The 14,596-nt window shown below is 42.7% G+C and overlaps 1 protein-coding gene across 21 annotated transcripts in view; it reads right to left on the bottom strand.

Annotated features, from left to right (window-relative positions):
• LOC309802169 (uncharacterized protein) overlaps nucleotides 1-14,596 on the bottom strand; it is a 249,174-nt gene that overhangs the window by 66,436 nt on the left and 168,142 nt on the right. For 18 of the 21 annotated variants that reach the window (XR_014293724.1, XR_014293725.1, XR_014293726.1 and 15 more), the window contains 2 exons: nucleotides 10,889-11,246; nucleotides 10,548-10,748 (listed from right to left, as the gene is read on the bottom strand). The gene's annotated coding sequence lies outside the window, so the exon portion shown is untranslated. The remainder of the gene's footprint in view (nucleotides 1-10,547; nucleotides 10,749-10,888; nucleotides 11,247-14,596) is intronic. The other 3 variants (XR_014293728.1, XR_014293729.1, XR_014293731.1) reach the window with 1 other exon arrangement.

The following is a 14,596-nucleotide window of genomic DNA, read 5'->3' as shown; positions in this document are numbered from 1 at the left end:
CTGCCTGTTCCTGGGTCTTGGATCTGGTCGCAAGTCCAGCCCAGAGTCCTCACCGTGGTCACCTCCGGGTCCTCTTCACAGGGTGGCTGGAGTGGCTCCTTCTGGCCCATGTTCACCCATGGATGCCTCATGACGTCAGATAAGGTGCCTCTGTCACGGGGGTTGAGGGCAATCATTTTTTGTAATAGAGCCCTTATCTCCAAAGACAGGTAAGGTGGGATGGGGTATTGCCCTCGTAGGATTTGCTCCCGCATCTCCCGGACGTCTTCTCCCACAAAGGGCCGGCACGCAGTTACCATGCTGTAGAGAACTACACCCAGGCTCCACACGTCCAACGCAGGGCCGCTGTAGCTCTGCCCCCGCAACAGTTCCGGGGCAGCATACGGGACTGTGCCGCAGATCGTGTCCAGTATGCCACTCTCATCACACTTGTTGCTGAGGCCAAAGTCTGTCAGTTTTATATTCATGTTGGCATCCAAGAGGAGGTTCGGTAGCTTCAGGTCCCTGTGCACGATGCCCCTCTGGTGGCAGTGCTGCAGGGCGGAGACCAGCTGCTGGAACGGGCGTCGGGCCTCCGCCTCTGTCATACGGCCATGGTTCACTAGGTAGCTGAACATGTCCCCCCCACTGAGGTACTCCATCACGAGGAACATTGTCTCCTCCGTGTCAATCACCCCCAGCAGTTTTACAATATTGGGGTGATCCAGAGCCTTCATACAGCACACTTCCCGGTAAACTGCCTGGGAAGTTGAGCAGCTCTGCCGACCTTTCTTAATGATCTTCACAGCCACCTGTGTCCCGGTCAGAATGTGCCGGGCCAGCTTCACTTTAGCGAAGCTGCCTTCACCAATGGTGTGGAGGATCTCGTACTCATCAATATGAGCCTCCTTGTCAGCGGAGTTGGCTGTGAGGCCCTCCATCATGGTGGCCTGCTAACTACACTGAATGACAGCACTAACTAGCAGTGCTAAAGAAGAAAAAATTTTAAACTGAAAGAAATGATAAAGAGAGAAAAAATAAAGAAAAAGGAGAAAAAGGCAAAGAAGAAATAAAAATGAGAAAAATAAAAAAGGCTAGAGAAAAGAGGAAAAAAATCCACAAAATTGCAGAAACAAGGAAAAAACAAGCTAACTGTGGGTCCAAGGCCGTCAGGTCACCAAAAGCAGCTTCCTGGGCTCTTAAGGACCAAAAACCTTGGCCCAGCTGGGCTCTTTTATACAGTTTTTGTGAAGTACATCACAGTGGGGCACTGTGAGGTCACAGCAAGAAATGGACCCATCACCGCTGGGGATAAACCACAGTGGTTTTCTCACTTTTTCAGTTCAAGGCCCCTTTACACTTAGGAAAAAGGATCCCAAAGAAATTTTTCTGTACGTGTGTTATTAGAATTTGGTATTCACTTTGGTATAAATTAAAATCTGTAGGATACTTCAGTGGCCTTTTTATTTCTAGTTTGAAAAGATGTAATAATTTTAGAGACCTCATAATGTCTACACTTGATCTACAGATTCAACACAATCCCTTTCAAAATCCCAGCTTCTTTGCAGAAATTGACAAGCTGATCCTAAAATTCATATGGAAATATAAAGGACCCAGTATAGCCAGAACAATCTAGAGAAAGAACAAAGTGGGAGGGCTCAGACTTCTCAGTTTCAAAACTTACTACGAAACTGTAATCATCATGAGAGTGTGGTACTCGCATAGCATAGACACATAGATTGATGAAAGAGAGTTGAAAGTCTGGAGATAAATCCATGTATCTATGTCAACTGATTTTCTGCAAAGGTGCCAAGACCATTCAATGGGGAAAGAATAATCTCCTCAGCAAATGCTGCAGGACAACTGAATAGCCACATCCAAAAGAAAGAACTTGGATTCCTAGCCTACAACATATACAAAAAATTAAGTCAAAATTTATCAGAGACCTAAACTTAAGAGCTAAAACAATAAAGCTCCTGGAAGAAAATGTAGCCATAAATCTTCATGCTTTGGATTAGGAGACGGTTTCTTAGATATGACACCAAAACATAAGCTACAACAACAACAAAAATAAATTGGACCACATCAAAATTAAAAACTTTTTTTTGCTACGAAGGACATGATCAAGAAAGTGGACAGCCCACAGAATGGGAGAAAATATTTAAAAATCATATATATGAGGAGGAGCTTCAAGGTGGTGGAAGAGTAAGACGTGGAGATCACCTTCCTCCCCACAGATATATCAGAAATACATCTACATGTGGAACAACACCTACCGAGCACCTACTAAACACTGGCAGAAGACCTCAGACCTCCCAAAAGGCAAGAAACTCCCCACGTACATGGGTAGGGCAAAAGAAAAAAGAAACAAAAGAGACAAAAGAATAGGGACGGGACCTGCACCAGTGAGAGGGAGCTGTGAAGGAGGAAAGGTTTCTACATACTAGGAGGCCCCTTGGCGGACGGAGACTACGGGTGGCAGAGGGGGGAGCTTCGGAGCCACAGAGGAGAGTGCAGCAACAGGGGTGCCGAGGGCAAAGCAGAGAGATACCCGCACAGAGGATCAGTGCCAACCAGCACTCACCAGCCCGAGAGGCTTGTCTGCTCACCTGCCGGGGCGGGTGGGGGCTGGGAGCTGAGGCTCAGGCTTTGGAGGTCGAATCCCAGGGAGAGGACTGTGGTTGGCTGTGTGAACATAGCCTGAAGGGGCTAGTGCGCCACAGCTAGCCAGCAGGGAGTCCGGGGAAAAGTCTGGACCTGCCGAAGACTCAAGAGACTCTTTCTTGCCTCTTTGTTTCCTGGTGCGTGAGGAGAGGGGATTAAGAGCGCCACTTAAATGAGCTACAGAGACGGGTGTGAGCCGCGGCTATCAGCGCAGACCCCAGAGATGGGCATGAGATGCTAAGGATGCTGCTGCCGCCACCAAGAAACCGGTGAGCAAGCACAGGTCACTACCCACACTTCCCCTCCCGGGATCCTGTGCAGCCCGCCATTGCCAAGGTCCTGTGATCCAGGGACAACTTCCCCGGGAGAACACACAGCACACTTCAGGCTAGTGCAACATCACGCTGGCCTCTGCCACCACAGGCTTGCCTCGCATCCATACTCCTCCCTCCCCCCAGCCTGAGTGAGCCAGAGCCCCTGAATCAGCAGCTCCTTTAACCCTATCCTGTCTGAGTGAAGAATAGATGCCCATCGGTCACCTACACACAGAGGCGGGGCCAAATCCAAAGCGGAATCCCAGGAGCTGTGCAAACAAAGGAGAGAAAGGGAAATTTCTCCCAGCAGCCTCAGGAGCAGAGGATTAAATCTCCACAATCAACCTGATGTACCCTGCATCTGTGGAATACCTGAATAGAAAACAAATCATCCCAAATTGAGGAGGTGGACTTTCGGAGCAACTACATATATATATATATATATATATATATCTCCCTTTTTCTCTTTTAGTGAGTGTATATGTGTATGTTTCTCTGTGTGATTTTGTCTGTATAGCTTTGCTTTTACCATTTGTCCTAGGGTTCTGTCTGTCCTTTTTTTTTTCTGCGGTACACGGGCTTCTCACTGTTGTGGCCTCTCCCGTTGCGGAGCACAGGCTCCGGATGTGCAGGCTCAGCGGCCATGGCTCACGGGCCCAGCCGCTCCGCGGCATATGGGATCCTCCCGGACCGGGGCATGAACCTATATCCCCTGCATCGGCAGGCGGACTCTCAACCAGTGCGCCACCAGGGAGGCCCTGTCCTTTTTTTTTTTTCAACGTAAAAAATGTTTTTTCTTAATAATTATTTTTTATATTAATAACTTTAGTTTATTTTACATTATTTTATTTTATCTTCTTCTTTCTTTTTTTTTCTCCATTTTATTCTGAGCCGTGTGGAGCACAGGCTCTTGGTGCTCCAGCCAGGCATCAGGGCTATGCCACTGAGAAGGGAGAGCCAGTTCAGGGCACTAGTCCACAAGAGACCTCCCAGCTCCACATAATATCAAATGGCAAAAATCTCCCAAAGATCTCCATCTCAATGCCAAGACCCAGCTCCACTCAACGACCAGCAAGCTACAGTGCAGGACACCCTATACCAAACAACTAGCAATACAGTAACACAACCCCATCCATTAGCAGAGAGGCTGCCTAAAATCATAATAAGGCCACAAACACCCCAAAACACACCACCAGACATGGATGTGCCCACCAGAAAAGATCCAGCCTCATGCACCAGAACACAGGCATTAGTCCCATCCACCAGGAAGCCTACACAACCCATGGAACCAACTGTAGCCACTGGGGAGAGACACCAAAAACAACGGGAACTACGAACCTGCAGTCTGTGAAAAGGAGACCCCAAGCATAGTAAGTTAAGCAAAATGAGAAGACAGAGAAACACACAGCAGATGAAGGAGCAAGGCAAAAACCCACCAGACCTAACAAATAAAGAGGAAATAGGCAGTCTACCTGAAAAACAATTCAGAATAATGATAGTAAAGATGATCCAAAATCTTGTAAATAGAATGGAGAAAATACATGAAACGTTTAGCAAGGACCTAAAAGAACAAAAGAGCAAACAAACAGTGATGAACAACCCAGTAAATGAAATAAAAAATTCTCTAGAGGGGATCAGTAGCAGAATAACTAAGGCAGAAGAATGGATAAGTGACCTGGAAGATAAAATAGTGGAAATAACTACTGAAGAGCAGAATAAAGAAAAAAGAATGAAAAGAATTGAGGACAGTCTCAGAGACCTCTGGGACAGCATTAAAGGCACCAACATTCGAATTATAGGGGTCCCAGAAGAAGAAGAGAAAAAGAAAGGGACTGAGAAAATATTTGAAGGGATTATCATTGAAAACTTCCCTAATATGGGAAAGGAAATAGTTAATCAAGTCCAGAGAGCACAGAGTCCCATACAAGATAAATCCAAGGAGAAACAAGCCAAGACACATATTAATCAAACTATCAAAAATTAAATACAAAGAACAAATATTAAAAGCAGCACGGGAAAAACAAAAAATAACACATAAGGGAATCCCCATAAGGTTAACAGCTGATCTTTCAGCAGAAACTCTGCAATCCAGAAGGGAGTGGCAGGACATATTTAAAGTGATGAAAGGGAAAATCCTAAAACCAAGATTACTCTACCCAGCAAGGATCTCATTCAGATTTGACAGAGAAATTAAAAGCTTTAGAGACAAGCAAAAGCTAAGCAAATTCAGCACCACCAATCCAGCTTTACAACAAACGCTAAAGGAACTTCTCTAGGCAGGAAACACAAGAGAAGGAAAAGACCTACAATAATAAACCCAAAGCAATTACGAAAATGGTAATAGGAACATAAATATCGATAATTACCTTAAATGTAAATGGATTAAATCCTCCAACCAAAAGACAGAGACTGGCTGAATGGATACAAAAACAAGACCTGTATATATGCTGTCTACAAGAGACCCACTTCAGACCTAGGGACACATACAGACTGAAAGTGAGGGGATGGAAAAAGATATTCCATGCAAATGGAAATCAAAAGAAAGCTGGAGTAGCAATTCTCGTATCAGACAAAATAGACTTTAAAACAAAGACTATTACAAGAGACCAAGAAGGACACTACATAATGATCAAGGGATCAATCCAAGAAGATGATATAACAATTGTAAATATTTATGCCCCCAACATAGGAGCACCTCAATACATAAGGCAAATACTAACAGTCATGAAAGGCGAAATCGACAGTAACACAATCATAGTAGGGGACATTAACACCCCACTTTCACCAATGGACATATCAGCCAAAACAAAAATAAATAAGGAAACAGAAGCTTTAAATGATACATTAAACAAGATGGACTTAATTGATATTTATAGGACATTCCATCCAAAAACAACAGAATACACATTTTCCTCGGGTGCTCATGGAACATTCTCCAGGATAGATCATATCTTGGGTCACAAATCAAGCCTTGGTAAATTTAAGAAAATTGAAATTGTATCAAGTCTCTTTTCCGACCACAACGTTATGAGACTAGATATCAGTTACAGGAAAAAATCTGTAAGGAATACAAACACATGGAGGCTAAACAACACACTACTTAATAACCAAGAGAGCACTGAAGAAATCAAAGAGGAAATCAAAAAATACCTAGAAACAAATGACAATGAAAACACAATGACCCAAAACCTATGGGATGCAGCAAAAGCAGTTCTAAGAGGGAAGTTTATAGCTATACAAGCCTACCTTACGAAACAAGAAACATCTCAAATAAACAACCTAACCTTACACCTAAAGCGATTAGAGAAAGAAGAACAAAAAACACCCAAAGTTAGCAGAAGGAAAGAAATCATAAAGATCAGATCAGAAATAAATGAAACAGAAATGAAGGAAACGATAGCAAAGATCAATAAAACTAAAAGGTGGTTCTTTGAGAAGAAACAAAATTGATAAACCATTAGCCAGACTCATTAAGAAAAAATAGGGAGAAGACTCAAATCAATAGAATTAGAAATGAAAAAGGATAAATAACTGACACTGCAGAAATACAAAGGATCATGAAAGATTACTACCAGCAACTATATGACAATAAAATGGACAACCTGGAAGAAATGGACAAATTCTTAGAAATGCACAACCTTCTGAGACTAAACCAGGAAGAAATAGAAAATATGAACAGACCAATCACAAGCACTGAAATTGAAACTGTGATAAAAAATCTTCCAACAAACAAAAGCCCAGGACCAGATGGCTTCACAGGCGAATTCTATCAAACATTTAGAGAAGAGCTAACACCTATCCTTCTACAACTCTTCCAAAATATAGCAGAGGGAGGAACACTCCCAAACTCATTCTACAAGGCCAACATCACTCTGATACCAAAGCCAGACAAAGATGTGACAAAGAAAGAAAACTACAGGCCAATATCACTGATGAACATAGATCCAAAAATCCTCAACAAAATACTAGCAAACAGAATCCAACAGCGCATTGAAAGGATCATGCACTATGATGAAGTGGGGTTTATCCCAGGAATGCAAGGATTCAATATACGCAAATCAATCAACGTGATACACCATATTAACAAATTGAAGGAGAAAAACCATATGATTAGAACAGTCCCTAACACCCTACACAAAAATAAACTCAACATGGATTAAAGACCTAAATGTAAGGCCAGACACCATCAAACTCTTAGAGGAAAACATAGGCAGAACACTCTATGACATAAATCACAGCAAGATCCTTTTTGACCCACCTCCTAGAGAAATGGAAATAAAAACAAAAATAAACAAATGGGACCTAATGAAACTTAAAAGATTTTGGACAGCAAAGGAAACCATAAACAAGATGAAAAGACAACCCTCAGAATGGGAGAAAATATTTGCAAATGAAGCAACTGACAAAGGATTAATCTCCAAAACATATAAGCAACTCACGCAGCTCAGCATCAAAAAAACAAACAACCCAATCCAAAAATGGGCAGAAGCCCTAAATAGACATTTCTCCAAAGAAGATATACAGATTGCCAACAGACACATGAAAGAATGCTCAGCACCATTAATCATTACAGAAATGCAAATCAAAACTACAATGAGATATTATCTCACACCAGTCAGAATGGCCATCATCAAAAAATCTACAAACAATAAATGCTGGATAGGGTGTGGGGAAAAGGGAACCATCTTGCACTGTTGGTGGGAATGTAAAATGATATAGTCACTGTGGAGAACAGTATGGACGTTCCTTAAAAAACTAAAAATAGAACTACCATACGACCCAGTAATCCCACGACTGGGCATATACCCTGAGAAAACCATAATTCAAAAAGAGTCATGTACCAAAATGCTCAATGCAGCTCTATTTACAATAGCCAGGACATGGAAGCAACCTAAGTATCCATCAACAGATGAATGGATAAAGAAGATGTGGCACATATATACAATGGAATATTACTCAGTCATAAAAAGGAGCAGAACTGAGTTATTTGTAGTGAGGTGGATGGACCTAGAGACTGTCATACAGAGTGAAGTAAGTCAGAAAGAGAAAAACAGATACTGTATGCTAACACATATATATGGAATCCAAAAAAAATAAAGGAATAAAGAAAATGGTCAGAAGAACCTAGGGGCAAGATGGGAATAAAGATGCAGACCTACTAGAGAATGGACTTGAGGATATGGGGAGGGGGAAGGGTAAGCTGCGACAAAGAGAGTGGCATGGACATATATATAGTACCAAACGAAAAATAGATAGATAGTGGGAAGCAGCTGCATAGCACAGGGAGATCAGCTCAGTGCTTTGTGACCACCTAGAGCGGTGGGATAGGGAGGGTGGGAGGGAGGGAGACGCAAGAGGGAAGAGATATGGGGACATATGTATATGTATAACTGATTCACTTTGTTATAAAGCAGAAAACAACACACCATTGTAAAGCCATTGTACTCCAATAAAAATGTTTAAAAAAATCATGTATATGAAAGGGAACTTGTTCCTAAAATATATAAAGAACACTCAAACTCAATAATAAAAACACAAATAAACTAATTAAAATATTGAAAAGGATCTGAATAGACATTTCTCCAATAAAGACTTACAAATGGCCAATAAGAACAGGAAAAGATACTTAGCATCATTACTCATTAGGGAAATGTTAATCACAAAGAGAGATAGTAGTAAGTGTTGATGAGGACATGGAGAAATTGGAACCTTAGTACTTTGCAAGCGGGAATGTAAAATGGTCTAGCCACTTTGGAAAACAGTCTGACAGTTCTTCAAAACGTTAAATGTATGGGTTACCATATGACCCAGTAATTCTACTCCTAGGTATGTACCGAAGAGAAACGAAAACAGGTTCACACAAAAACTTGTACATGAATGTTTATAGCAGCATTATTTATAAGAACCAAAAACTGGGAATAACTCATATCAAACCCATAATAAAACTCCAAAAATTGGAAATAACGCACAGATAGATAAATGTGGTGTATTTGTACAATGGAATATCATCTGACCATTGAAAAGAATAAAGTACTAATATGTATTACAAGGTGATGAACCTTAAAGACATTATGGTCAGGGAGGGAAGGCAGACACAAAAGACCACATAATGTATGATTCTATTTATATGAAGTGTCTACAATAGGTAAATCTTTAGAGAAAAAAGTAGCTGAACAGTTGTCTAGGCCTGAGGGGGAGAGGCCGTGGGAGGAACTGGGAGTAGATGCTAAAGGGTACAGGGTTTCTTTTGGGGACGGTGATAAAGTCTTAAAATTGATTGTGGTGATGGTTGCACAACTCTAAAAACCATTAAATTGTATACGTTAAACTTGTACAGTATGTGAATTATATCACAATAATGTTGTTAGGAAAAAAAAAGATTGTATGAGGGAAATTGGTCAACTAATGTAAGAAAAACAAGTAAAATGAAAGCCCAAACTCACAGCATACATCAGAATAAGTTCTGACTTGATTAAAGTGCTCAGTGTAAAAGTAATTAAACTGGACTAGAAGTATCAGGACGGGAAAGACCTTTTCAAGCATAAAACAAATTACAAGAAAAATTAATAGATGTTATGAGTACAGAAAAACTTAAGAACTGCATGTCAAAATATTTTTTTTCCGTAATTGAACTCACCTCAACACATAGCCTTCATTTTTGCTCTGAGCAGGAAAACCCAAACTTGCCCACGGCTTATGGTTTTAAGCATAGTTATTTCTGAACCTAAGACTGGTCAATTACAGATTGGCCCTGTGCTTTCCCCTTCTGCCCAGAGGTGGTCTAAGTTTCTGGGGGAAAAGAGGAGGAAAGGAAACTTCTGGCTCTGAAGGAGGGCTGTCTGGCCCTTAGAGCTGGGCTTCCATCCTCCTTAACTTCCCTCGGGGACAGCTGATCCCCCGTAGCTAGTCCTCAGCAGTGCCGCTGCAGCACATGGTTTTGGAACCCCAGCATGCATGAGCTCACGATGTTGTTTATACTGCACTGTGCTTTTGTTCCAGTGTCCTGGACGTTGCCTGGGTCGCGCTGTGAGGATGCAGCAGCAGCAGCAGCAGCATATAATTTGTCAACACCCCAACCGTTCTGAGTCCGGCTGTGATGACAGGAGGTACCGGCCCCGCCCTAGGGCAGCACACAACCTCTGCCACCTCAGTAGTGACTATGACCGCCTGAAAGTGGCATCATCTGTCCTCTATACCACCTCTCATAATGGACAGTTCCTACTAAATTATGATTTCTCATGGTGCCATCCTCAATAGTATGTATTATACCAAATACTCTTGTTTTTGCGGTACACGGGCCTCTCACTGCCGTGGCCTCTCCCGCTGCGGAGCACAGGCTCCGGACGCGCAGGCCCAGCGGCCATGGCTCACGGGCCCAGCCTCTCCGCGGCATGAGGGATCTTCCCGGTCCGGGGCACGAACCCGTGTCCCCTGCATCGGCAGGCGGACTCTCAACCACTGCGCCACCAGGGAAGCCCAGTGTGTCCTAAATGTAAACTAGAGCGCTCCTCTTAGTGGAGAACATTGCTCACAAACAAATTCATACTCATACCAGAATATATTTCAAGTGCTTATATAAACGGAGCTTACAGTTTGTTAACAAATGTGTCATTCTTCTCTTCCTTGCCTAAATCGATCTGCTCCAGCTCATCAGGAGACTGTGTCTTTTGAGGTGCGTGCCTTGATGTGGTGCCGGAGGCTCATGGAAACACGTGGTTTGCTTGCCTCTATTGAGGTTGTGATTCCTCCACCACTTTGCTTAGTCAGCCAGGAACAATTCAGATGAGTTTCCTGTTGAATAAGGTCATAACTGTCAAGCCTTTGCTATACTGAAAGTACAGTACAGTAAAAGGCTTGATCCCAGCAAGAAGTGACACCCCACTTTCTCCCACTGTCCACCTTTTTGTTTGTTTTTCTCATTTCAGACCCACCTTTTGGAGGAACCGCTCGTCGGGGGGCTTGTGATGCATGTTGGCACACAGGCCCTTGGAGGCCCTGGTACATCAGCCTGTGGTCAGGGCTTCCAGTCTCGGAAGGTGGACGGTGTCCACACGAGGAGCTGCAAGACGGTGGCTGAGAGACGCTGCGAGCCGGGAGAGAAACCCTCTTCCTGGCGGCACTACCTGGGGCCTTCCTGTGATAGTATTGCGACCACCCCGAAGCCTTGTGCAAACCAGACCGCATGGAGCCAACCTTGTCAGGGTCTCGTCCGCAGGGCCATTCTGAACGGATGTGGTGTCTTGGGACATCAGGAGAGTAGCTGCTTTGATGTGGGTGCAACTTGGTGTCCTGTAGAGAAAAGAATAGTTGACTGAGTAGGGTGGTCGGTGGCCTACTAACGAGCACTGGGAGCCTCTCCGCAGCCTCTTTCTGTCTTGGAATTTCAGCCCCACAGACAAGGCTTCCTTGGATGGGATTGGACAGGTGTGTAAATGCCCTGAAGTTATGTGGGAAATGTAATCATATATATTTTTCTAGGGGGAGGTCCATTGCTTTGGTAAGTTTTCCCTGGGGTTCATGACACCCCAGAAGCTAGTGCCGCTGTCAGCACTGGGAGGAGCAGGTGGCCTGAAGGGCTGTGACGTCCCCTGAGGGCATCGAGAAGCCACTTGGCCCAGCTAAGAAGGGAGTCCAGGGCACTTCTGACTCCAGTGCCAAGCAGTGGCCCTAACCCAAGCCTAGCTTCTTCGCTTCCCTCTGTGATCTCAGTTTCCGCTTTTCATAAAATCATGCACTTCTTTTTGTAACTAGATCTCTAATGAGCTATGTGTTCAATGGATTTTTTTTTTTTTTTTGCAGGAGGCTGCACAGACGCAACTCACCACTGTACGTTTGTAAAGCATCTTAATTTGTGTTCGCTAGACCTCTACAAACAAAGGTGCTGTCAATCGGGTCAAGAAGGATAAAACTTTGCAGGGGAGTCCTAATGCCGCTGTGAAGATGAAGCAAAATGTAAAAGCTCTCTTCCCCATGTAGCTGGCACAAAAACATATATTTCTTTACAAAAAACCCTCTAGGTTCTACAATCAGACAGAAGTCAATGCAAAATCACCACTATTAAAATTGGGTACTGTCATTTCCCCATGGCCGGTTTTTTAATTCCAGCTCTTGTAAATGGTACGTTCCAGGACTAACATAAAATACCGTAGCAGGTGCGCCACTGCACTTGGGACCTCGTTCTGTCCTTCTAATCAGGAAATCACCAAGATCACCTGTGCACTGTCACGAGCTGCCTCTTCCTGTGATTTATAGACTAGTACAGAGTACGACATCCTGAGGGCTTGGCAAACACGGCAACTGATGACTTCTCTCAGTTTTAGGGTTGCAACAGGTGTATAAGGCATTTACATTTGAGAAGCTCTGGCCAGTAGTTCTTAAGATGTTGGCTCTAATGGCATTTTTATGGACCCTTACTAAACGTGAAAAGGAGACAATCACTCTGGACAGGCTTGTGACCCTGACTGATCCAGGCATCCTGGGGGAATGGCATCTTGTCCTCGCTCTTAGAGAACTTAGGGAAGAAAACACTGAGTAAACATGGCTGCCATTTTCACAACTACGGAAATCGACCTGTGACCAAATGAGGCATCTTGGAAATTAAAGGAGACGGAAGGTTAACCTCTTCTACTGATTTTGAAGTATATTCAAAGCGTTCTTTTAAGAGCTGTGAATGAGACTTTTCTCAGCACTATTCTCTTGCACACAAACAGAAAAGCCAAAGCCTTGTTAGACCGAATTTATGCATAAGATAGTATCCCTAAGGAGTTTTATTTTGGAAAAATTATGAGAAAGTAATCTAGCTATGAAACATGATAGCTGAAAAGAACTGTTTACAGTAAATAACTGTTTTAATGTGAACTGATTTGTCAGTAAATCCAAAGCGAATTAGCGTTAGGCTGGAAGGTACAGTTAGGATGAGGAGTAATGTAAGCCTTACTAATGTAAGGCTTGGGTCCACTCTCATATACAGTGTGATGAAATCCCAAATATTCTGTCTTTTACATGTCAACATTTTGGGATTTTACCATTTTTCCACTATTGCCCTTTATTCTGCCCGAGTTCTAATCCAGGATCCCACATTGTGTTTTGTTGCCTTGCCTCTCTAGCCTCCTCCAATCAGGGATGCTTCCTCAATTTCTTCTTGTCTTTCATGACCTTGACACTTTTGACCATGACACTGGCTAGAGGTTTTATCGAATGGCCCTCAATCTGGGGTTATCTAGTGTTTTCTCAAGATGAGAGTGAGGTTATGCATTCTTGCCCTTCTTAACGCATACTATCAGGGGGAACAATATGTCAATAAGTCCTTTTACCAGTGACTTGATCCTTGGTTCTGGTAGTTTCTGCCATGTTTCTTGTCTATTAAGTTACTATTTTTCTCTTTCTAATTAATACATGCTTATTTCAGAGACAATACTTTGACACTGCGCAAATATTCCACTGTTTCTTAAAGTATTGCCCCTTAATTTTAGCATCCACTGTGGACTGTGCCTACAACAATTATCACGAAGATGTTCTAATTGTGACCTTCTACTTTCTTCATTCCGTCTACTTTTACTAATTGGAATTCTTTGGAAGGGAAGAGTTGTTCCTTCTTCCCCATTTATTCACTTTATGTATATCCACATGGACTCCACGGGATGCGTATATATCTATATATCTAGATATAGTTGTAGATATAGATATCTATATCTATATATAGATATATATTTAAGGGTTGAAATCCAACACTATCATTATTTTGTTGCTCAAAGCATTCTAGCTTTGGTCATTGGGAGGGTTAAAAGGTTGATTGCATATACACTAATCCTTGAATGTGTGTGCACGCACGTGCATGTGCACAAACACACACACACAATTTTTTTCCTGTATCTATGCATTCATACTGAAACCTTGAATGCCAGTCCAGCACATAGGGACGTTATTACAGTCTATACCTTTTTCTTGTTTGTAAACTTCTTTCTATGACAGCGAGAAGCCTGGCTTTCGTTATCTGCAATATATTTTCTTGGTTTGACCTTATTATACCAGATAAATACCGTATGGTAACACATATTTACGGAATCTAAAAAGAAAAAAGAAAAAAATGGATCTGAAGAACCTAGGGGCAGGTTAGGAATAAAGACGCAGACTTAGAGAATGGACTTGAGGACACGGGGAGGGGGAACAGTAAGCTGGGACAAAGTGAGAGAGTGGCATGGACATAGATACACTACCAAATGTAAAATAGATATCTAGTGTGAAGCAGCCGCATAGCACAGGGAGATCAGCTCAGTGCTTTGTGACCACCTAGAGGGGTGGGATAGGGAGGGTGGGAGGGAAACGCAAGAGGGAGGAGATAACGGGGATATATGTGTACGTAGACCTGATTCAATTCCTTATAGAGCAGAAACTAACACAACATTGTAAAGCAGTTACACTCTAAGAAAGATGTTAAAAAAAAAAAAAAAAAGAAAACCCTTCCATGCCTTCCCATTGTCGTTAGGAGAAAGGTCAAAATTCCTGGCATAGGGACTGTGTCTGTCTTGTTCACTTTGTCCCCCAATGTCTAAAATAATGCCTTGCATATAGTAAGTGCCCAGTACCTATTTGCTGCCTGACTAAATACGTGAGTGAAAAAATAAAAGTCCCTCCGTGCT

Source organism: Mesoplodon mirus (genome assembly GCF_964341445.2).
Source record: "Mesoplodon mirus genome assembly, chromosome: 4".
NCBI classification, from domain to species: domain Eukaryota; kingdom Metazoa; phylum Chordata; class Mammalia; order Artiodactyla; family Ziphiidae; genus Mesoplodon; species Mesoplodon mirus.
Note: the sequence above shows the minus strand (reverse complement) of the source record. Positions and strands in the feature narration are given on the sequence as shown.